General features: G+C 46.1%; 1 pseudogene; it reads right to left on the minus strand.

Annotated features, from left to right (window-relative positions):
- Positions 1-298: 298 nt before the first annotated feature.
- Positions 299-13,614, minus strand: LOC146970068 (uncharacterized; annotated as a pseudogene).
- Between the last annotated feature and the right edge of the window lie 11,545 nt (positions 13,615-25,159).

Raw genomic sequence — 25,159 nt, forward strand, 5'->3', positions numbered from 1 at the left:
AGTGTAGATGAACAATGCATGTCAGCAGAACCCCACCCCCCCAACTATTCTCAGATCTCCAGACACAGATATTGATGAAGTCAAATACATTCACTTGCAACAATTTTGAGGTACTTCCATGATGAAACCTATACTTTCACTTGGACAAATTTGTACATTTCACTATACTAAAACTGGAATTCAATATCAATCCAAACCATTACTAATTGTTTCAGCTGACATTAGTGGATGCAGTGATGAACTGTCATGACAGGCAAGGGCTTTATGCAGTGATGTCTCCTACAGAATCCTGTCTGTTTTAATCCAGTGTCATCTGTCTACAATTCTTCTTCTGAACTGCTACTGTATTGTCCTGTTCACTCTCCTCTTCCTCTTTTTCTTCCCCCTCTTCTTCTGTGTCCTCTTTGTCTTCCTCAAATGGACTGAAAGAGGATCTTGCATCCACAAGGGCATAGGTGCTGGTGACACTGCTCAGTTTCTCATTAAGGTGCCGCTTGTGAAGAAGACAGTAGTGTAGTCCCCTGTATCCCTCTTCAGTCATATCTGGGGATGACACTAAAATGAAAAGAAAATGTTGATAAATAAAGCAGCTTGTATTGATCAATGAAGTCTGGATCAGGCATTTTGAACATGTTAATGGATTTGTGACCAAAAAAGGGTGTTTAGATTTGATGAAACTGCAATAATTACATGACACTAGTGTGGTACTTTCATTACATGTCACTACATGCCATTTTACTGCTCAGTGGCACTGATTTATCATTACATAGTATTGTGTCATTGGCAGAGATGTTCACAAGTCTTTTTAGGAAGTCCAGTCAAGCCTCAAGTCTCTAAAAAATAAAGGTCTCCTGTCTCTTCTGGTTGTAATGACCCTTCTATCATCTGCTGCTATCCGATCTGCTAAGAAATGTAAGAAATTCAAAGCATTTACTGTATTATCATCATCACCCCTTTATCTATTAGCATACAGTATAGATTAGTTGTTTAGCATATGATCACTTCAACAGGGTATTGCAAAGTAGTAAATATAACAATATATGGAAAGTAAATATCATTAAAACACACAATGCTCTGGGGAAAAAAAGAAAAACCTGTAATGGTAATTTTCAGTGTGTACTTGTTTATTCCTTTCTACTGTTTTGTGCTCTCTGTTTGATACAATACAGAGACACACGTTGTGCATGTTCTCACGTAACATCGCCTGATTCTCGGATTTGACTCCTGTTGCTGACCTTGGTGTACATTGTAATCTGTTTCAGCTTGATAAAGTTCACTTGTGGGGGGTGTCACAGATTCCACAAAACTCCCCTGCTCAATGTATTTTTTGTTCCATTCCTTGCAGACTGCGTTGCACTCTGTTCGACTGAGAACCTTCTTTGCAAAGAATAAAACCCTTAAAAGACAGTCGATCTCAACATCTTTATTTCAGTTCTTGCCTAACAAATTTCCACAACAAACTTGGTGTCAGAAGTGGGATCCCTTGAGTGATTCGTCTGGAGCAACGGACGGACGGTGACTGATCATCCTGGTGAATAGAAATCTCCAGCCTCTACCTCACTGAATATGAGATGAGAGGACCGACCGTCGGGGCCCCGGACTGTCACCACTGGGATCTCCATGGGACTCTGTTGTCCTCCTCAAAACTAAAGACAAACGGTGAGACTGAATTAAAGACAAGTTTTCTGTGTTTTGAGTACTTTGTTAATGCTGCGGTTCACAGCTGGGACTGTGTTTGCTTTTACCGAAATTGTAGCGAAAACAATTTGGATTAGTCCAGACTATTAAAGGGGATAGGTACTTCTCCTTATGTCAGTTTGAAACTGATTTGCTCCGATTGTAGCGTAAACAATCAGAATAGTCTGCGACTAATACGGGGATAAGCGCTTCTCCCTATTTGCTCTTACCGAGATTGTAGCGGAAACAATCTGGATTGGTCGGGACTAAAACGGGGGATAGGTACTTCTCCTTATATCAGTTTGGAACTGATTTGCTTAGATTGTAGCGTAAACAATCAGTAGTTCGCGACTAATATTGCTTTTACCTAGGTTGTAGCGGAAACAATCGGGATTTGTGGTGACGATCACATCTAAGAGTTGTGCACAACAAGATAAACTGCAGCATTTATAATGGGGTCAAGACACAGTAAACAAAATTCACCTAGTGGACCAGCCATTGAATATATGAAAACACATCATGGCCAGTGGAGTATTGATCCAGTAGAAATTTGGGTTAAAAAATACGGTTTTCCAGATAAAGGATCTTTCAGTCTAAATCAATTAAAAATGGTAGAAAAAGGTCTTGAAGAAGTAGACAAGAAAAAGAAAACAAAAAAAAAAAGTGTCTGTGAAATACTTAGAGGACATGGAAAAACATAAAAGAGCTTTGAAAGCATGGACAGATGAAGCAGAAAAAAGAGAAAGAAAACAAACTTTAAAAACCATGCCTTATCCAAGGGTTAATAAAAAGATTGAGAAAACTGATGACACACACACAAATGTAGGAACAGACAAATCTGCTCAGAAACTTTCCTCTCTCTGTTCCCCAGTGTCTACATGTGTCAAAGTGAACCCTGACCTCGACGCCTGTCCTCCAACTGCTCCAACACATCAAGATGCACAAGTATCCTCCAGCACTGGATCTCCCACACCAATGCCACTGCCTGCCACACCTCAACGACGACCAGAGGACGCAGATTCGGCCAGTGTGCCCAGCACCTCCACCACCTCCACTGCTGATGCACTGTTGTCTCCTCACCACACCAGATCAGGCCAGGTTTTCCAACCTTCTGCACCGCCACTTCCTACTGCACAGATGCCCATGGTTGAAGTATCAGGGCCGGAAGGTCCAATCCTAGTTCATCGTCCATGGTCAGAGAACGACATCAAAGAAGCAATGTCACATCTGCCTCAACCAGCCGACTCTGGTGCCAAGTTTGCAAAAGACCTGCTCACGTTCTGTAAAGAGTTCAGTCCAACCACGGCTGAGCTCAGAAGACTACTGATCCTCAAAATGGGCCCAGGAGATTGGGAAAAGATCTCAGTTCATTTTCCTCGGCAGGATGTGAGACGAGGACACGTAAACTGGGATGATAGCTCAAACTTGGCGTACAGAGTGGCCATAACAACTCTGTGTGACACTTTCAAGTTACAATTCCCAGTGAAAATTGACACGTCTGTCATTAAGACCTGCAAACAGAAGGATGGTGAAGATGTTCGGGACTACTATGCCAGATTGGTTACAGTTTTCAATACCCACAGTGGTATGGAACAACCAGCTGATATGGGCAACACCATCGGACTCTGGGAAGCTCACGTGTCGAACTATTTTCTCAACGGACTGCGCCCTGAAATCGCAGCAGCAGTGAAATCTAGCTGCATTATGTGGGAAGAAGCCCGCATTGAAAAAATCAGACGTCATGCTTGTCATGCTGAGAAAGAGCTTGCTCAGCAGAAAATCAAACATGATGAGAAACAAAACAAAGACCTACACATGGCAGCCTTAACCATGTACCAAGCAGTGCAAGCTAACACTGTACGTGGACGTGGACGTGGACGCATGCACAACACCCGTGGACGCCACCACGGAGGCCGTGGAAGGGGAGGTGCCAGAAGCAGAATCAACTATGATCCAGATGTTTGTTTCAAATGCCAACAACGTGGACATTGGGCCAAAGACTGTCTCAACAACCCACAAACAGCTCAGCAGAGCACAGCAGCTGACTGAGAGCAGGAGGAGGGAGGCCGAAAGGGAGGGGCATTCCACTGCGACACAGGGGCACTGTCTGAGGAGGGAGGTAACACACCCACATCACACACACATCAACCTGCTTGCAATGAAGAACAGCTTACACCGCAACTCAGCAATGAAGAACAGCTTGCTAGCACACATCAACAACTTATAAACACAATTGATTATTTAGAACAACAAACAAAACAACCTACAAGTACATATGTGAAATATGATCTAGAAGCCTTTAAGAAAATGCCACAACACGAACTGGTTATTGCAGGGAAAGTTATCAGATTCCTGGTTGATTCAGGAGCAACACACTCTGTTTTAAAAGTAACTGAATTTTCATCACCTCCCAAACTTAGTGGTAACTATGTCTATTCTGTGGGTGCAGCAGGTGTCACTGTTAAAGAAACATTTACCCTGCCACTCCGTTGTGAGGATTCACCCCAAAATGTACTCAAACATGCATTTTTGCTCTCTGAACTGTGTCCAATTAACTTGATGGGACGTGATTTGATGTGCAGATTGGGAATTTGTCTCATTTCGACCCCTGAGGGTCTCGAAGTGGTTCGTGCGTCTGACATGATAGATTCCACTTTTGTGAAACACAGCCCTGAAAATCTTTTGCATGTATACGAGTGGAGAATTCCTCTATCACTGAGCATTGAATTGGCACAAACAGCTAAAGAATTGGTATGTCCCATACACACTGTTTTCATGAAGCCGTCTGCATTGCATTGTACTTCACATGTTTCATTGGGACCTGATTCCCTTTATGAAAAACATTGGTACGAGGATTTGAATGATGAACTCACTGTCACTCATTTGTTTTGGTCTCAGAATAGATGTGTGGCCTTAGTGCATTTAATATCCACTCAAGAGACACTGTTTGACGTGTGTAACTCCACCCCTCATGTGTCTCTGTCCAAAAAAGATTCAGAAGAGTGGAAGGATTTGGGTCTGTTCACTCACGCATGTGCAAACACACGTGATTGGCAGCCAACTCAAGACAAGCACATTGAGATATCTGTACAACTGGTTTCTCTCTCACGCTCATCACACACTTTCCTGTCTGAAACTGAGGCTGCAGCCATTCCAGCTTTGCAAAACATTCCAACAACACTATGGGCTAACGACAAACATGATGTAGGTTTAATCAGGAATGTTGAACCAGTGGTGATCACCCCCAAATCTGATTTTCGCCCATGCAAACAACAATATCCATTGAAACAAGAGGCAGTTGAAGGCATTACACCCGTTTTTGAGTCTTTACGTAAAGCGGGCGTCATTGTTCCGTGTGATGACTCACCAGTGCGCACACCTATTTTTCCTGTTAAAAAAATCAGGGATGTTGATCAACCAACTGAATGGCGTTTCGTTCAAGACTTACAAGCTGTTAATGCAGCAGTCCAGCCTAGAGCACCTAATGTTCCAAACCCTTACACAATTTTGTCACAAGTTCCATCTGATGCACAATGGTTTTCTGTTGTTGATCTAGCTAATGCATTTTTCAGTGTCCCTGTGCATCCAAACAGTCAGTATTGGTTTGCTTTCAACTTTAACGGGAAAGGCTACACCTTTACCCGTTTGTGTCAAGGTTACTGTGAGTCGCCGACCAATTTTAATGACGCACTGAAAAACAGTTTGGAGCCTCTACAGTTGTCACAGGGAACAGCATTGTTACAGTATGTCGATGACCTAATGATTTGCAGTCCTTCTCGTGACCAATGTGAAAAAGATACTGTTGCATTGCTGAAACATTTAGCTGCAGAAGGTCACAAAGCCAGTCTCTCAAAATTGCAGTTTGTTCAACAAAAGGTAACATTTCTGGGTCATGTGATCACAGCTGAGGGCAAATCCCTCTCACCCAAACGTGTTGAAGCTATCCAGAACATTCCAAAACCTCGAACAAAGAAACAAATGTTGTCATTTCTAGGGATGTGCTCCTATTGTAGAACTTTCATTCCTAACTATGCTATTCTGGAGTCTCCTCTTAGTGCATTAGTCCATGGCAAAAGATTGCAATCTCATGACAGCCTTTCATGGACTCCTGATGCTGAACAAGCTTTTGTTGACTTGAAACTGACTTTACAGACAACACCAACCTTAGGGTTACCTGACCCAACCAGACCATTCACACAGACTGTTGACGAACGAGACGGATGCATGACCTCTGTTCTGCTCCAAGATCACGGTGGCAGATTACGGCCTGTAGCCTACTTTTCAGCCAAACTTGACCCCGTGGCAGCAGGTCTACCAAGATGCTTAAGAGCTGTGGCAGCAGCAGAAAAAGCTGTGATAGCCTCCAGAGAAATTGTTGGCTACAGTGATGTCACCCTCTTAGTTCCACATGCTGTTTCTATGATTTTGCTTGAACAGAAAACATCCCATCTATCCACTGCTAGGTGGCTAAGATACAACACTGTTTTGCTTGACATGCCAAACATCCATTTGAAACGTTGCACTGTTCTTAATCCTGCTACTCTTCTTCCTCTTCCAGGTGATGGAGAGGAACACAACTGTGTTGCAGTTCTGGACAATGTTTGTTCACCTAGGTCTGATTTGCAGGAAACTCCTCTGACTAACCCAGATTTGGTTTTGTTTGTAGATGGCTCTGCCTCACGTGATCAGACCACAGGCATAAACCGAGTGGGTTTTTCTGTTGTAACAGCACATGATGTTTTAACTTCTGGTTCTCTCCCTTCTCACTACTCAGCCCAGGTTGCTGAGCTTGTGGCTCTCACAGAAGCATGTAAACTTGCAGATGGAAAAACTGTCACAATTTACACTGATTCTCGCTATGCATTTGGTGTTGTTCATGACTTTGGTGCTTTGTGGAAACACAGAAAGTTTTTGAAATCTGATGGTAAACCTATTCTCCATCATGACAAAGTTGCTGATTTACTTGATGCCATTTTGCTTCCTAAGGCCATTGCTGTGTGTAAGTGTCAAGCTCACACAGGAGGCACTGACCTCATCTCCACAGGCAATGCACATGCTGATTTAGCTGCGAAGGCCGCAGCAATACAGGGAGTATCACACACACACACACAGATGGTTTCTCTTCCTGAGTCTCTCCCATCATCTCTCACTGCTGTACAGTCTTTTGCTACTGCAGATGAAAAGACACTTTGGAAAAAATGTGGTTGTGTATTTTTGGATGATGTTTGGTGGGGACACGACAACAAACCTTGCCTTCCAAAACATTTCTTTCCCCATTTTGCTAAATTGACTCATGGGATGGACCATGTGTCAAAAGGTGGTATGTTGGACATGATAACTCAACACTGGTTCACAAAAGGATTTTCAAACTATGCTCAAACATTTTGTAAAGCTTGTGTAATCTGTGCAACACATAATGCAGGTAAAGGTGTCTCAGTAGCACAAGCTGCACACCCACCACCAACCAGACCTTTTGAACACTTAATGATGGATTTCATTGAGCTAACACCCAGTGAAGGGAAAAAGTACTGTTTGGTTATGGTGGACATGTGGTCAAAATGGGTTGAAGTTTTTCCATCATCAAAACAAACTAGTGCTACTGTAGCAAAAGCTATTCTCTCTGAAATTATTCCCAGGTGGGGAATCCCAGGTAAAATTAGCAGTGACAATGGTGCTCCATTTGTTAATGAAGCAATCACACAACTTGGCACATTTCTGGGGATTGATGTAAGACAACATTGTGCTTATCATCCAGCCAGTGGTGGTGCTGTTGAAAGAGAAAACGGGACTCTCAAAGCTAAACTTGCAAAATGTTGTGAGGAAACAGGTCTGTCTTGGACTAAAGCCCTACCCACGGTGTTAATGTACATGAGAATGAGACAAAGAACACGAGTGAAGCTTAGCCCATTTGAAATCTTGTTTGGCAGACCTCCAACTCTAGGTATAGGGCCACTACCCAGACCACTACCCTCAACAAATCTTTGTGAAGATGACATGTTGAAATATTGCACAAGCCTCTCTTCTGTTTTGTCTCAAATATCAAAACAGGTGAAGGACGCGCTTCCGAATGCAGCATCACAGCTTCTGCACAACATCAAACCAGGAGACTTTGTGGTGATTAAAGACCTGAGAAGAAAACACTGGAAGTCCAAGCGGTGGAATGGTCCATTCCAGGTTCTCCTTGTAACCCACACAGCGGTCAAGATCGCCGAAAGGGCAACGTGGGTACACGCCAGCCACTGCAAGAAGATCCCATCTCCACCAGAGCAACACACACCTGACCAGCAAGACTAACTGGCTACAGCTGGCAAACAGCTATCCAGTAGAAAGACATTCACTCACACAAAGTGAGGCTGCGTTGACCAACACAGTATAGAGTGTGAGCCAAGCGCCGCTCTACACTGCTCCGGTGAATTCACAAACACACATACACATTCCAGAGAACACACATCTCACGACAAACAGCGATGGAATCTACGCAACACAGACCATGGCATCAACCTCAACGCAAAAGACTCTGTGGCTTCAGAGAGACCATGTGCCTGGTAACAATGCTTGTTCTGATTATTCTTCTTCCACTGACCTGGTATGCTACTACACCTACACCCACTCACACACGAAAGTCTCGAGCAGTACAACATTTAGATCATGATTGGATCTATTGAAAACCCATATCACATTTACCACACAAATGATTGCCTTGCAATCTGAACGCCGGACATTACTGACTTCTAATAAATCTGACATTTTTCCTGACTTGTTTGACACTGACACTTCATCAGATGACGAGGACGAAGTATCCAATATGTAGATAACCTATTTTAGTTTCCTCCTCCCAGCTTGCTTGATAACCTAGGAATGCCTATGTTCCACAAAAACAGCCAAAGCTTTTCTCATTTCACAAGTGTGATGACTTAGATTAAATCATTCAGTGAATTTTTAAGTCTGATGTTTTATGTGAAATGATGTTCATACATTTTGTGATCAATTTATGATCAAAAGGGAGGAGTGTAATGGTAATTTTCAGTGTGTACTTGTTTATTCCTTTCTACTGTTTTGTGCTCTCTGTTTGATACAATACAGAGACACACGTTGTGCATGTTCTCACGTAACATCGCCTGATTCTCGGATTTGACTCCTGTTGCTGACCTTGGTGTACATTGTAATCTGTTTCAGCTTGATAAAGTTCACTTGTGGGGGGTGTCACAGATTCCACAAAACTCCCCTGCTCAATGTATTTTTTGTTCCATTCCTTGCAGACTGCGTTGCACTCTGTTCGACTGAGAACCTTCTTTGCAATGAATAAAACCCTTAAAAGACAGTCGATCTCAACATCTTTATTTCAGTTCTTGCCTAACAAATTTCCACAACAAACCCAAGCCAGTTCACCTATCACACCTGTCACTCTGCTGTTCCTCTCTCTATAGCCTGTGTTTGGCTGTACTTTGTATAAAAGGAGTTCAATATATGAAGATCTAACCTCAATCTGAATACAGATCATGTGGCGCTGCTCAGCTGTAGCAGTGTATTTTATAACGACAAAAATCGGCACAAGCCAAGAAAATAATGATTGCTCACGAGTCCAAAGACACAAGTCCAACTCTCAAGTCTGAAGTCAGTGTGTGTGCGACTTAAGTGCAACTCGAACTTGGTCATTGGGTTTAGAAAGATGTCAAAGTCACTGAGAATGCATCCTCCTTTAAGTAAGGGGAGATTGTGTGGAACCTACCGTGGTTCTTGATGTCCTGGTCAACCTGGCGAAGGAGGTTATCAAGTTTGCCCAAAGCCTTTCTCAAATATTGACAATGCTGGGTCATCTCTTTCCTTCCATTCGCCTAACCAGCATGACCTGGTCAAACAGTCGCCTCTTCAAGCGTAGACTCACCGCTGTTTTGGAAAAGAGAACAGATATGAAACCATCAAAGCATTTTACTACGTACAACAGTTCAGTCAGACTACTCTGGAATGAGAACAAATCATTTATTGAGCGTAAGCATGGCAAGCTGAAGCACAGCATAGGTATCCTTGAGCATGGCTGCAGCAGGTTTGGTGTCAGGCTCTGTCTCAGTAATTTGGTACCTGAATGATCTGCTTTGGCAGACATTACAGGGAATGAAGCAGACCCCCCACAGGGGATCAAGAGACAGAGCCCACAGGTGGATGCTGGGGAGGAGGTGGGTTTGCAAAACCTCATGGGCGGCAGCGAGATGTAAGCAGTAGCTGCAGAGCAGCGGCATCATAGCCAGGGATGAGCTGGGGGGTTTAAATAACCCGCTTCTATTTGGATGAGGAGAGCAGGTGACTGATCAGCTGATCAGGATGGGCGCAGCTTGACTCGTCTGCCTGAACTAGCTTTGCATTATTTGAATTCTATGAATTTCAAAATCACAAAAAACACTTGCTTACCATCTTCTTGCGCATCCCAAGGCAGAATGACATTGTCAGAGAGACTGCACACAGCTTCAATGTCAATTTTTGGCTCAAATGCAGGTTCAGCATTGTAGTGCATGATTGTGTCTTTCAGTTTTTTCTTGACCTCAGCTAGTCTCCTCCTTTTTCGCTGCCTCGTTTTGTTGCTGTCTGTGATTAAAAGAAATATTAGGAAAAGAACAAAGAATAGGAAAAGAAGAAAAAAGCATAAGCTGTTGAGTGATGTAATACTTCATACCATTTTGTCGATAGAGATCATTTTTCTTCTTTCTTATGGAATAAATCATGTCCTCTATCTCCCTCTGGAGCTCCTCCTGGCTACTGTCAGCACTACATGTAGGTCTCTCTCGAAAAATAGAAACAAGGCAAGATGTAAAACGTCATGTAGTCAAATATCACAAGACCTATTATACTGACACACAACCGCCAACCACATTACACACCAGAGGCCGCCCACTGCTTCACATCCTCTACCCACTGCTCTGTGTCCTCCAGAGATACATTCAGCTCCTGTTGGAGATGTTGGAGGTTGGCTCCTTCCACATCTGCTCTCTGTGTGGCCTATTTTGAAGGTTTGAAAAAGAGAGATGAATACAAGAGCCCAAGGTGTAATCTCTCAACATACAGCTGTTAACAATTAATTGACAATAAATCAAATTAATAAATAACCATTCCTTACAAACAATATTTTATTCCTACATGGTCATTGGTGATCTACCCACCGCCTCCTTTATTATTTTTGGTTAGCTATATCAGGGCTGTTAGATTTTGCCCAAAAATACAATCTCAATTTTCTTCTCTCAAAAAACGATTTCCGATAACGATTTTTGGGGGAAATGACAAACTAATTTATGTGTGCTGTGTCTTTTGATATGACGAACCCGCCCACCCAAGCTGAAGAACTCAGCTGTAATGGGAAAAGACCTAAACCGAGTCGAGCAGAACAGAGCTTTAACTGTGTAGTGGAAAAGGGCCACTAGTCTTTGTGGCAACAAAGTCCTCACTGCGCCTTAGCAAACGTTGACATGTTTGTGTGGGGAGAGCGTTATGGGCAGAAGGAGGCGGAAGTCACTACGGTACCCCAGCGCAGCCCAGATAGATTGATGGGGGCTGTACTGTATACCCTAATTAGATTTAAAAAAAATAATGTCTGATTAATTTTCTAACAAAATAATTGTGATTATGATTTAAAATCAATCAATCAATCAAACAGGTCTATTAGAACACCTGACAAGCACCAGGAAAAAAGGGAAAGAGAGGAAGACTGAAATGCAACAAAGAGCCACAGGTGGGAATCAGACCAAGGGCTGTAGCTGAGGATTCAGCCTCAGTACTTGGGTTTCACACTCTGCATAAATGGTGCCCTATTTCAACATACAACATAGACCCACAGACTTCTTACTTTGACAAATCTCTTGGCCAGTGCCTTGTGGAGACTCTCATGTTTCCGATTGTTCCATGCCATGGCGAGGACCGTAATCATGTCAGCTCTGCCTGCAATAAACAAACAAACAAAAAACCTCCTGGAAATTATGCAAACATAAAACTAAAATACATTTTATCATTTGATGCTATTTCCAAGCATATATTTTGCTTTTACCAACCTGACTTGGTCATATATTTTGTCGTGAGAGCTGCTCTTGACAGGAAGCTGTTGACTTGTTCGACTTCCTCACCAATTGTGTTTCCTGCACCCTCCTGGTTTCTCCCCCCCATCTCACCTATTCCAAAAACAGACAATAAGATTAGAGTCATGCTTTCACATCCAACCTATTTGGTTAAGTTCCTTGTATGTTTGCTTGGTTAATGTGGTTCATTGGAGATGCTAACTGAGCTCTAGTACAGATTAAAAGACCCACATTGAGACGAGATGGTTATCTTGGCCTTATACCAAATTGACTCTGATCTGGTTCATACTGCAAACGCACCTCTCCAGACTTCAAGAACATGTGAGCATGTTAGTGCTATTGTACATGCTTAATATTTCTTTTGCTCAGTCATCTGGGGGCAGCATGCCTTCCTTTACAAGGCGTAAAACAGTGTAGGATTTTCAAGATGTTTCCTCAAAGTACATTCAGCATTATGATGCTATACTGTTCAGATAATCATCATGGTTATGAGCAAATGACAACTGTGCTTTTGACATAGGTTATGTCTCTGTCAGAGACGTATACACTAGTCGTGAAGACAAGGCCTTGTTCCTGTGTTTACTTTCTTGCTCCTGGACACACCTGACCTACACACGGGCATGATGTGCACACAGAACAGCACTTTAAAAGCATGTAGTGTATATCTCTGGTCCTACAGGAAACTTAATAAATGCATAACACGATTACATATAATAATCAAAATCATTTCATGGATGTGAACTAACATATCTGAGCTTGAAGAGATAAAAATAAAGCTACAGTATATTTCTAGTGGAAGAGAAGAGGTAAGACACTTAAAATCAGTGTTGTGATACAAACATTTAACTTGCCACTGTACCTCACATTTGCCAGTGTCAGCCTTGGCATGCATTACTGAGAGAAATGGCTTCATGTCTACAAGAGGCTGGAGCTCTGGCAACTTCTCTGCCATTTTTTTCAGGTATGGCCAGTATCTGTAATAGAAAAAACACCACAGCATTTGAGGTTCATAATGGTAAGGACAAAAAGCAGGACTTGGAGTGAAAAGGTTGGTATTGGTAGTGTTTTCAACTTGAGTCTGTGTGTTCATACGTCTGATGATTTTTTTTTTCACCACAAAATGAGTGTGGTCTGACCAGTGTAACAGAGCTCTGATAACCCATGCAATAAGAACTCAGTAGTAATGGCCACACCTGCGGAAAATACAGAGTTATGATGAGTCAACGGTTGTGACTACCTGCAAGTGATGTCCATACAAAAGAACGTCGCGTTTGCCTTTTCACACAATTCTTTCTGGAAGAACAGTGGATATGCATATATTTCCCCACGGTAGTGGTTCAGGCCTTGTAGCAACGTTCCATGGCGGCACACAGCGATTTCGAGCCCCTCCTCATCCACCTTTGCTCGTGATTTGTGGGATGTTTCTCTGGCTGCTGTAAAAGTTGCCGGCCCACAAACATCATGACCAGTGCTCTGAAATTAGATACAATGTGTTACACGTAATACTGGGACAAAAAGTAAAGAAGAATTAGATGGTTAAAAACATCCTTACAACTGTCATCATGCTCTGGATTTTGTCAACAAAGGCTGACACTTTCACATCCTCTGCAATAAAGACTCCATCAAAGAGGGATGGTTCATCTGTCCTGGTACATTAGGAAAAAAAGTGTTTGACAACATAATCACACATCCACAAACATTATTAAATATTATCTCTAGAATTTGTGAAAATGCTTATCACGAGTTAAATGTATTGGCAGTGAGGTCCAGTATAGTCCAGTATAGATCAATTACTAAAATGAGAAAGTGATTCTACTAACCCTTTGGACTTCTTATACCGATAATGTTTCCTGTTACCATCTGCTGATATGGCCAGCATGTCTGGTGTGCATGCTGGACATACAAATGGTTCCATGTTCATGGCACAGATCATCTTTCTTAAAATTGCAGAATGCGAATTCCTGAAAGGCTCGGTGGAAGCCCAGCTAGCAGGGAACGTTCCCACAACATTGGCTAACATTCCCTACAGGTTCTATTAATATTTTGAGGAAAACATTTTCATCTAATATTCAAAGAACATTAAAATAATGTTTATTATTTCAAATAATGTTCCTGTATTGTTAAATGTTAACAAAGATAGAATGTTTTAAATGTAACATTCTATTAGTAAGGTACGCAATTATAGAATGTTCCTTTATAAACATTAACGAAATGTTCTATAATAACAAAGGAAAGACATTCTCAGATAAACATTTTAAAAACATGTTCAGGATGCTATAAAACCTCTGATTGCAGTATGTTATTTTTTAAAACATTCTTACAATGTTCTATTATAATAAGGAAGGGACATTCTTAAAGCAATATCTAAAAAATGTTTTCACGATGTTATTGGAAAACATCAGAGGAACATTCTCTGTTCTGACCCTGGTGAAACCAACAATTTATTTATTATTGCAGCCACTAGGTGGTGCTAGTTTTTGTGTGGGCTTCATGCTATGCCTTTAGTTTTATGTAGGCGGCCATCTTGAATTTTCTGTTTTCATGAGCACATTGTGGAGCTGAGCACGGGGACAGTCTACATTCACCCTTCTTGGGGCGTTAATCGAGGCATTGTCTGTAAGTAACTTTGAATAAGGCGCTCGTATTCATGGAAATGTTGATGTTTCATGCAGATGTTAATTAATATTTAGTAAAATAGTCAGTTCATATGTGAATTGCTACTTAGCTGTTCTTAGCTAGCTGTGTTAGCTAGCTCTATTAGCCAAATGCGCTAATATTGTGTATGTTGGTGAGGTCTGTACAATAATTGTGTATTTTTGTTATTTTCAATTTCAGTTTTACCTATTCCTATGCTGTCACTGTAAATCAGTGGTGAAGAATAAAACCGACTGACATCAACGACAGTGCGTGAATGAGTTATCTGTCTGCCTAGGATAAGAAGGGGACTCTTTGACGAGGGCAGAACAGTAAAAAGACAACCATACGGTGGATTAGATTCAGCTCACTCAACTCCAACTATCACAGCAAAGATGTCAGCTGAGAAAGAAAAAGGCTATGAAACAAGATCAGAGTGGTCACGCTCATCAAAATCTTCAAAATCATCGAAATCATCGAAGACATCTAAACGCTCTGATAGATCTGCTGCTAGCATGGTTGTGTTGGGACCTCACCCACATGTTCTCAAACAAAGGACCATAAAACCAGCAGGGGACAAGGAATGCGCGACAGCAGACAACGGCCGTTAAATCACATCTAGGTGTGATTCCAGCCAGACGTTCAAACTCTGGCCTCCCATTGGTCAGTACCTGGCGGAAGCCCCGGAAACCCCTGTGACGTCACCGAAGGCTTAAGTGCTGCGGCGACGCGCCGCTCCAGGCTTTTTCCCGTGTAACGAAGTACCGCAAGGAGCTCCAGCTTCGCGCAACTAGTTACTCTAAAGGGAGCACATCAAACGTTTGAACTCAAGACCTGGGCCGCCGTTAGCTTGCTGGACGAGCATACTGCCCCAAGTTTCTTCTGAACCACCTGGATCCTGGGGAAGACCTCCGAGCAATCGCCGCTCCCTCTTCCCCACCTCTGCCGCAGTCGTGAGAGCCGCCTTTCTTCACGAGACGACGTCGGACTCCGCCGTCCAGAGTTAACTCCACCGGTCCTCCTCTCTGCCACCCTTCCAGAGGACGACTCGTTTGTTCCGCTGTAGGACGCTACAGCCGCGCCGCACGCCATCAGATCGACGGATCTATCGCGTCGGCAAGCACGCTTCTATCCAAAGTAAGAGAGCTTTTGTCTGGGCAGAGACTAGAACTAGCGTGAATTTGTGTTGCATATCTTTGAGGACCGCCGCGTCCGGTTATGTTGATTATGTTGATTTTGCTGTATGCTTATTTGTTATTGTAACTAGACAGTTAGTCACGTATGAACACAACTCTCCATATCAGCGCCAGAGAATCAGTGAGGACACCTGGGCGTTAGTTCTGTTGCCTTCACTGTAGTGCTGCATGTGGGATTGAGTTCATCTTAGACTAACGTGACCAATCGGTCTACTTTTGCCGTCGTTATCCTTTCTCTCTCTCTCTCTCCTTTCTCTCTCCCTACTAACTTACACACGCGCGCACGTACGCAGATACACCACACACACACACACCCACACACAGATACCCACCTACCTAACACAGCGGGCCTCCTTTAGGGACCCCGCCATAAACACGAGCGTTTCGACACGAGGGTTCGTATTAGAGTGATTTGTGTGGGCGGCGTGGCTGCAGCCATTGTGTATATACCTGAGAAACACGTGGGGACAGCCACACCGTGTCCATTGTCTCACTCAAACGAGCGCGCCACTCGCGACGCCATCCGACGTCACTCGACGCCTCCCCCTCTTCCTCTTAGGCCACACACACACACACACACACACACGCCCACATACATATACACACACACACACACCTAGACCGCACTCACACACACACACACCTAGCCTACACACACGCATAGCCTACACACACACATCCATACACCTACCATATGCGCCTCCTAAGCCATTGAAAGTGTATATCTGCTGGATTGTGTATTCCCCTGAATTCCTATAACTTGAGTGTGTCCCTCTTAGGCTATACCACACATACATACACACACACACACACACACGCCCATAGCCTACACATACGCATAAGCCTATACATACGCATAGCCTACACACACACACACACACCCACACACACACACACACACACACACACATACACATACACGCACATACACCCACCATATGCTCATTCTAAGTTATTTAGAGTGTATGTCTGGACTGTTTATTGATCTGAATTCCTGTGACTTTGGTGTGTACTATCTATGATTTTCTTTTAATAAATACCCTTGAACTAAAGTAGTTGTTCTGTGGTTGTTTGTGTGCATTCTATTGTGACGCTAAAGCTGGTTATCAGGGTTTGTGCTCGACTTCACGCCTTCATATTTGATTGATTTTTCTACTCCATAAGAGAATTCTATAATCGAGACTAATTGTTTGGTCATTGATCCCTGATTTCAGGGTGGTGCCCCGCAGTTATATTGTTAATTAATTCACTTTGATTAATAACATAACTATTCTTCCTTCTAGTAATTATTAGCTAATACCGTTAATCCTAATGTTATTAGTTTCTCTATTGAATTTAATAATTAATACTTAGTTAACCTGCTTATTGGTTATTAATATTTAATAATTATTGTCAATTACCAAACCCATATGTAAATCCCCTACATAAATGGTGCCCCGTGTGAGGCCCTGATAAACCAGCAAAGCTTCTTTTGTCACAAATTTTGTACACAAACAACACTGAACTGTACAGTTGAATCTGCTTTGAACAGCATTCTCCAGAGCCCACCTATTAGAGTGGAGGTGTCATAGTACTGCCAAGTAAAGCCAGAGGTAATTGGTAAACAGTTACAGTGTGTGATAAGTAGTAGCATGTTGTCTTTGTGACTACCGCTTGCTAACAGTAGAAGTTATCCAAGTGTGAGGGAAATTAACACGGTAACACGACTAGTGCTCACTGAGGTGCTCAACCCACCTCACTAACATTTAAGGGTTGTAATTGTGAGCGATTAGTAGAAACCCATAGGTTTGTAAGTCACAGGTTTACTCTCACCTGTGCATCAGCAGCAGCCCACAACATAATTCGCCAACACAGTCGACCCACAGGTGTAAATTCTCAGTGCGCAATGAGTAACCAGGGTCCCAGTGCACAAGGAGCAGAAGCTCCCCAAAGTCCATGCGACGCAGCCCTGCAGGATGCGGTCGCAGGACTCATCCGTCTCTCCTTAAATGACAGAGAGACACTGAGTGCCTACCGCCTCGACACGTGCGAGGCAAAGCTCGAGGAGCTGGTCAGCTATGTTAATGACCCCACTGGGAAGCCATCGCGCTCCATCCCAGACATTCTGGGGCAAATTGCCCTGCTCTATCAGCGCAAGGCTGAAATTCAGGCACGAAGAGCCCAAGATGAACTCACTCGGTTGCGAAGTGAGAAAGAGCGCCAGGCACAAGGAGCCCAAGATGAACTCACTCGGTTGCGAAGTGAGAAAGAGCGCCAGGCACAAGAAGCCCAAGATGAACTCACTCGGTTGCAGAGTGAGACAGCCCGCCAGGCAAAAGAAGCCCGAGAAGAACTCACTTACTGGCAAAGTGAGAAATCCCGCCTGGAACAGGAGCTCCAGGATAAGGAGGACGAGATTACACAGGTAAGTCGTGTGCCAGAACCAGCCCTGAGACCTCCAATAAGCTCACAAGCTTACGCCCCCGAGAGATCTGCTGCGGGGCTGGCAGAGTACTCACTTGGGTACGACTCAGATACTCCGGCTTATGGTCAAAGATCCAATTGGACCCGCACTCAGGAATATGACCTTGAACCATATAAGCCAGCCCGAGCAAGTAAGCAAAACGCGCCGGACACACGGCGGTGGGAGGATCCCCAGCCATATAGGCCAACCCGATCAGGTAAGCAAACCGCGCTAGACACACGACGGTGGGAGGATTCCCAGCAATGGGAACCATTCACTCCAAACTACACCACTGCCGCAGATCGGAGGAAATTTGGGCCCACTGCGTTGCCTGAGCCGCACCCTGGGGACTACCAATACAGTAGCACCCAGGGATACGCAGCTCCGGTCAACGCAGGAGCTGTGGTGAGCAGCTACCAACAGCCACCAACACTTTTCTATGAGGACTCAGGAGTCCCCCAATACAGCGGTGCCCCCCCCTCTGCACGCATTCGTACTGCTCAGCGCTTTGACGACCCAGTCTCGTCATCACAATGGAGAGAATATTATACTCCGACCCGTCGAAATACTCGTGCTTTTGATCCTCGCGATTCCAGCCGTCCTCAGGCCGTTTCTTTCCGACGGTATAGAGATGACCGAGACGTCACCTCAGAAGACTCGGACGACGGCGTCTCAAAAGAACGAGGCCTGAGGACCCGTCAACTTGAATCCCTTGCTAGAGATGTCGAGCGTTTTGACCCGGGAAACCCAGAGGCTAGTGTTGATGACTACCTCCGGGAGGTCGAACGCTGCTTGCTAGATCTCCCTCGCCCCTCCACGCGGGAGAAGCTTAAGCTCATCTGGAAAACCTCATCCAGGAGCGTCCATGTGTTCATGGAATCTCTTCCCCCTGACACCAGGGATACTTACTCGGCTCTTTGCCAAGCTCTGAGGGAAGAATACTCCCTCTACAATGATCCTACCGCCGCCGCCATGGGCGCCTACGCAGTCACCCAGAAGAAGACAGAACCACCGAGGGAATACTATCGGCGCCTGCAGGTAGCCTTCTTCCAGGGCCGCCACGCACCTGGGTTAGAGGAAGACCAAGCTTTCAAGTCCCTATTTGTCCGTAATCTCCACGAACTGGTAAGGTACGACGTCTCACTGATGTACCGGACCCACAATCCCCCTATGAAAGAAATCCGCAAACATGCGCAAATGGTGTGGGAATTGCGCCAGGAGACAGGTAAGAAACCCGGGGGTGAAGCCAGAGTCCTGGGAATCCAGGCGTCAGAGGATACAGACTTAACCCTTGAGGGCAGTGAAACCCCTCGGGATAGAGCCACCAACCAAGCAGCATCAGATGGCCGCCAGCACCCGAACCAAGGGGGCGGCCGGCAGAACTATAGGAACGATAGGTCAGGTAAGCCAAACCCACGCAACTTCCCCCAGCAAAGGGGGGGGTTCAACAGAAACAACAAACGAGGAGGTAAGTATAACGGTAGGCACCAAGGTCACCAAGGTCACCAAGGTTACCAAGGTCACCACGGTCACCAAGGTTACCAACGTAATGAGCATCCAGGGTCGGAGATAGCCGAACTCATACAGGCCGTCACTGAAGTAGTGAAGAAGTTCCCCAGCCAAGTGGTAGCTGACCCTCCGCAGGGACCAGCCACAGAACCCTCATCAGCATGACTAAGCCGGGAAAACCCCCCCGCCGCTCAAGAAGTCTACTTCGTGAGCTGGGGGAGGGGACCGGGGGAATCACAGGGATTCCCCAAGATGACCTCCTCCCAACACGCTAACACACCATTCTTGACCTTCTTGGGTGATTTAGTGCGTAAGGGCAACGCCCGGCGCATCTACACCTCAGTTACAGTGGGAGGATGTGTCAAGGCCCTTGCCCTGCTTGACTCCGGGTCAGAGATCAGTCTGATGAACACCCGCATGTTTTCAGAGGTCACCGGAGCTATGCTTTCCCTTGGTAAGTCGCTTCAAATAGAGGCTTGCAACATCAGCATCACGAGCTACACACAGGACCAATCACCGATCACCCAACGTGCCTGGGTTAACATCACCTTTCAGGGGATGTCCCTCATACACCCTGTCTATGTCACCACCATAGATACAGAACCACTGCTTCTTGGTCAGGACCTGCTGGATAGGCTGGCCCCTCTCATCGACTGTCATCGCGGGCACATTTGGGCTCAGATAAGCAGCCCAAAGGCGCATAGCCAAGGAGATGGTCCGTCCACTCCTGGCCCCACGGTCTCTACCATTGAGTCCAAGGCTCCCTTGCCAGCTTTCACATCTCCTCCTGAGCCCGGATTAGGCTCCGACGGTCCCACGCTCCCCGGTGACCCACAGCTACCAACCACTGGGAATACGAACTTGTTTGAGGGACATGAGTCATTCCTCTGCTCGCTGGAAAACGCGAACCCCTCACTATACAGTCCACACGTCGTCGGAGACGTGTACCTCAATGAAACTCTAGTCCCACAGGCGTTGGTAGCCCTTTGGTCAGAAAAGACCGCAATCCACCAAGATTTGTTTAGAACCTTGTGCCAACAAGACCCAGCCCCAACTTTCATACAACGCAGCCATCGCTTGTTATCTGCTGAGTCCCCGCAGACCCTAATCAAAGCTACCGGTGTATGTGCTCTTTCAATACAGATTAGAAAGAAAAAGGTGGTACACTACTTGAGTGTGGTCCCCGAACTCCAAGTCCCCTGCATCATAGGGGCGGATCTTCTTGTCAGGCTGGGTGTCCAGCTGGATACCATCAACCAGGTCCTGTGGTCCAGGGCAAGTGTTGAGAGTCTCCCCCTCATACCAGATGCGGCACACATGGCATCTGGCCAAACCATTCCCCAAGCATGTCAAGTTGCCAGCGAAGTAAGCATAACCATACCAGAACGAACAACGGGCTTCCCCGTCCGTCTGGCACTCCTTAAAGGCCAAAAGATCTCGGCCCAACAAGCTTTCTTCCAACCCTTGTCTTACTTCCAGGAACTCAACTTGACAGTCTGCGGTAACCCCCTCCTTGAACTACAGAATCGGTCGGCATATCTCCTGGTCCAAAACTTGACCCAGGTCCCCATCTCCATCAAAGCAGGACAGCGCCTGGGTATCTTGATAGACAGCTCGTTTCACGACTTTGAGCTGACAGTGCCTGTCATAGGTAACCTCCCCCCATCTTTGATCAAGGACGGTGGATTGGACGACGTCCTGTTCTCCTTCCCACACAAAATGATCGCTACCGCTTGTCATGATATCCTTGGACAGAAATCCATCTGTGGTGCTACTCTGAACAACGAGGGAGACATGCTAGTACATGCTCTCACTGCCCAACCAGTCAACACAGACACGGCGGTTGACACGGCCGTACCCACACCAGGGGAACCCTATCCCGGCTTTGAAGCCGAGATTGATAAGCAGCTTGCAAAAGCAGATGCTCTCACAACCCAAGAACAGCAAGACGCCCTTAGGGAACTCTTCCGCGAATTCCAATCAATCTTTTCAAGGGACTCACTTGATTGTGGGGTTACCAACCTCCACACGGTACGCATTCCCACTGACCCAAAGGCACCACCTACCTTTGTGCGTCAGTATCGAATCCCACTGGCTGCCTACGAGTCCATACAGGAAATCCTGGACCAACTGCTTGAGAAGAAAATTATCAGGGAGTGCAACTCAACCTACAACTCACCTATCTGGCCAGTCTTGAAACCAACAGGTAAGTGGCGTCTCACCATCGATTACCGACCGTTAAACAAGCAGGTCCCACTTTCACGCTGGCCCATGATCCACTTGGATCAAGAACTGGCTAAAGTGAAAGGAGCTCACTTCTTCTCCACAGTGGATGTGTCCAATGGGTTCTGGACCATGAAAGTAGATCCGGCCGACCAGTACAAGCTAGCCTTCTCCTTTTGTAACCGCCAATACACCTGGAACCGATGCCCATTCGGTTACTCGAACTCACCAGCAGAGTTCAATATCTTCCTCCACAAGGCCATGAGCGACGCGGCAGCTCGTGGAAACCTTATCTACGTGGACGACATCCTCATGAGGAGTCGCACTTTCGAAGAACACTTGGCCGAAGTTCGGCATGTGCTCCAGCAACTGTCGGCCGCAGGAGCCAAGCTGGCGCTCGCGAAAGGCCAGTGGTGTCGTACCAAAGTTGAGTACGTCGGACTCACGGTCGGCACTGATGGCATTGAGCCTCAAGCAGCACGTATCCGTGCTATTCAAGACATCACCGCACCGACTAATGTGTCGGAGCTTAGAAGCTTCCTAGGGGTCTGCAACTACTCACGACAGTTCATTGAAGACTATGCTGAGATGGCAAGACCCCTCACAGAGCTGCTCCGCAAGGAGGAGCCCTTTCGGTGGGATTCCTGCCAAGAACAATCCTTTCGCCTCATGAAAGAGAAGCTTTGCACAGCACCTTGTCTGGCCTACCCAGACAAAGACAAAGAGTTCTACCTTGAGGCAAGCTTCTCCCCCCAGTCTCTCAGCGCCGCCCTAGCACAGAAATATGACGCAAACAGGCGAGTTGTCGCCTACGCCAGTCGTCCCCTAAGCAGCGTCGAGGTAAAGTTCTCTGACTGTGAAAAAGCTCTCCTTGCCACAGTGTGGGCAGTGGAGCATTTCCGTAGCTACATCGGAGGCCAGAAGGTAATAATCGAAACTTGTCACCAACCAGTCACTTTCCTTAATAGTCAACGACTTAGAGAAGGACGCGTGTCAAACAGCCGCATTGCCTCTTGGATGATGGCCCTACAGGGGTACGACGTAGAGGTAAAGTATGCGCAGAGTTTCAAAATGCCCCTGGGACGGGGTATCGCTGAATGTCAGCATTGTGACTGTGAAAGCCAGCCAAGTTTCCAGTCCCTCCTGACCACTACACAGACGCTCCCTTCCAACCATCACTACTACGATGAGAATGTCTGCCAAGGCATGATAGAAGTTTTCATTGATGGATGTTCCTTCCACCACGAAAGCCAGCTCAGAGCTGGGGTGGGCGTTGTCTGGCCCGAATCAACAGTTGACTCACCAAATCATCTCCAGCTCGGCGCCAAAACCAGCCAGTATGCCGAGGTGGCAGCAGTACTCATTGTGCTCCAGCAAGCTGCCGAAGGCTCGATACTGCAACTTGTGATCTGCTCCGACTCAAATTACGCCCGCCATAGTTTCGTCTCCCACTTCCCTTTGTGGAAGGCAAAGGGGATGAAAAACGCTCGTAACAAAGACGTCAAACACTCAGAACTATTTTTGGCGACCGATCAACTGGTAACAGAGAAGGGAATGGTGGTGTATTGGAGAAAGGTCAAAGGTCACTCTCAAATAGCGGGCCCCGACAAAAATGGTAACGATGAAGCAGACCGCCTAGCGAAGCTAGGAGCAGAACAGGGTACACCTTGGGAGTTCCAGGACAACTGGCTACCCCCTTCAAAGCCTTATGTGGTGAACGCTATCACCCGTCAACAAGCAAAAACACAGCAGAAGGAACCTTGTCAGGAGAGCCAGACTGTGTTCCTGAGCCAAAAGCTAGAGGACTCAGACCTGGTCACCATGCAAGAACAGGATTCCACCTTGAAAGTCATCAGAAAACTTGTGGCCAGCCCTCCTCCAGATGGGGTGCCGAAAGCACCAAAGGGGGAGTCAAAGGAACTACAAGGTTTTTACCGAGAACTGCCAAACTTGAGGCTTGAAAAGGGGTTGTTGGTCTACACCAGTAAAGGTCAGGGACCTGTCCGTTGGGTAGTCCCGACGGACCACAGGGGAGTCATGCTGGCCCATGCCCATGACTGCCCTGTGGGCGGTCATCGTGGCTCAAAGGCCACTCTTCAAACCCTCCGGGAGGTGGTATATTGGCCTGCAATGGCCCAAGATACCACACTTTATGTCCAGAGCTGCCTGATCTGCTGTCAATTCCAACCTTCTCGGCCCATAAACCGAGCCCCCCTCCAAAAGAAAGGGGTCACTTTCCCATGGTCCCACCTTCAAGTGGATTGGATTGGGCCTGTCCCGAAATCCTCACGGGGTAATAAATACCTTCTCACCGTTACTTGTTCGTTCACCAAATGGGTTGAGTGCCTTCCCGCTCCCAACGACACAGCCGTCACGACCGCAGTTCTTCTGCTGAACCATGTGTTCAGCCGCTGGGGTCTCCCTCTTTCAGTCGATTCAGACAGAGGTACCCATTTCACGTCTAGTGTCATGACTGCCCTGTACGATATGCTGGGAGTTGAGGTAAAATTCCATGTGGCCTACCACCCCCAATCATCCGGACAGGTGGAAAGGGCCAACCGCACCATCACTCACATGCTCAGGAAGTATGTTGGTAGTGGTGGCAAGGACTGGGACATAAAACTCCCTCTAGTGCTCATGGCCATTAGGTCCACCCCTCATCGTTCCACAGGGGTCACCCCCTTTGAGATGATGACTGGGCGAGAGATGACCTTGCCACTTCACCTCCTATACCATCCTGAGGATGTCAGTGTCGCTACCGCCTACACAGCTCACCAGTATGTGACTGACTTGAAGGAACACCTTCAAACTACTTTCTCCTGGGCCCAAAAGAATTTGGAATCCAGTGCAAAGGGGGCCAAAGCCTATTACGACCGAACCGCGTCCCACCGAGAGTACGAGGTCGGTAATAAGGTATTCTATTTCAAGTTTGCACAGCCGACCGGCGTCTCCAAAAAGTTTCTTCCACACTGGTCGGGCCCGTACGAGATTGTGCACAAGCTATCCCCGGTGGCCTATCAGATCAAGGTCCCGAAGCCTAGGCAGCCCCCCACTTACAAGTGGGTCCACGCGAATCAGATCAAGCCATCTCGACCAGCCACTGACCTAAAACAAAAGACTCCTCCTGAACCTGACGAGGGGGAGGAGCCCTAGTTTCAGAAATGGGATTCCCGCTAGGGTAGAATAATTGCATGCAGCTCACCCCCACGCATGCACTAACCCTACCAACACGCCCCTCCCGTATAGTAACCATAACTCTAATCTGTTTTCAGGATGAACCTTCTTTGGGTCTTGAGTGGACTCGTCAGCATGCAAGTTCTGCTTGCAATTGAGATGGTTGACCCCGGGCCCCCAACCGGCATCGTTCTGCAGGGGTCACCAGGACTCCTTCTCACCCACTGTAGTCTCATCACCCATCG

This window comes from Trachurus japonicus, chromosome 17 (genome assembly GCF_045865225.1).
Source record: "Trachurus japonicus isolate A0001 chromosome 17, Traja_1.0".
Classification (NCBI taxonomy): Eukaryota; Metazoa; Chordata; class Actinopteri; order Carangiformes; family Carangidae; genus Trachurus; species Trachurus japonicus.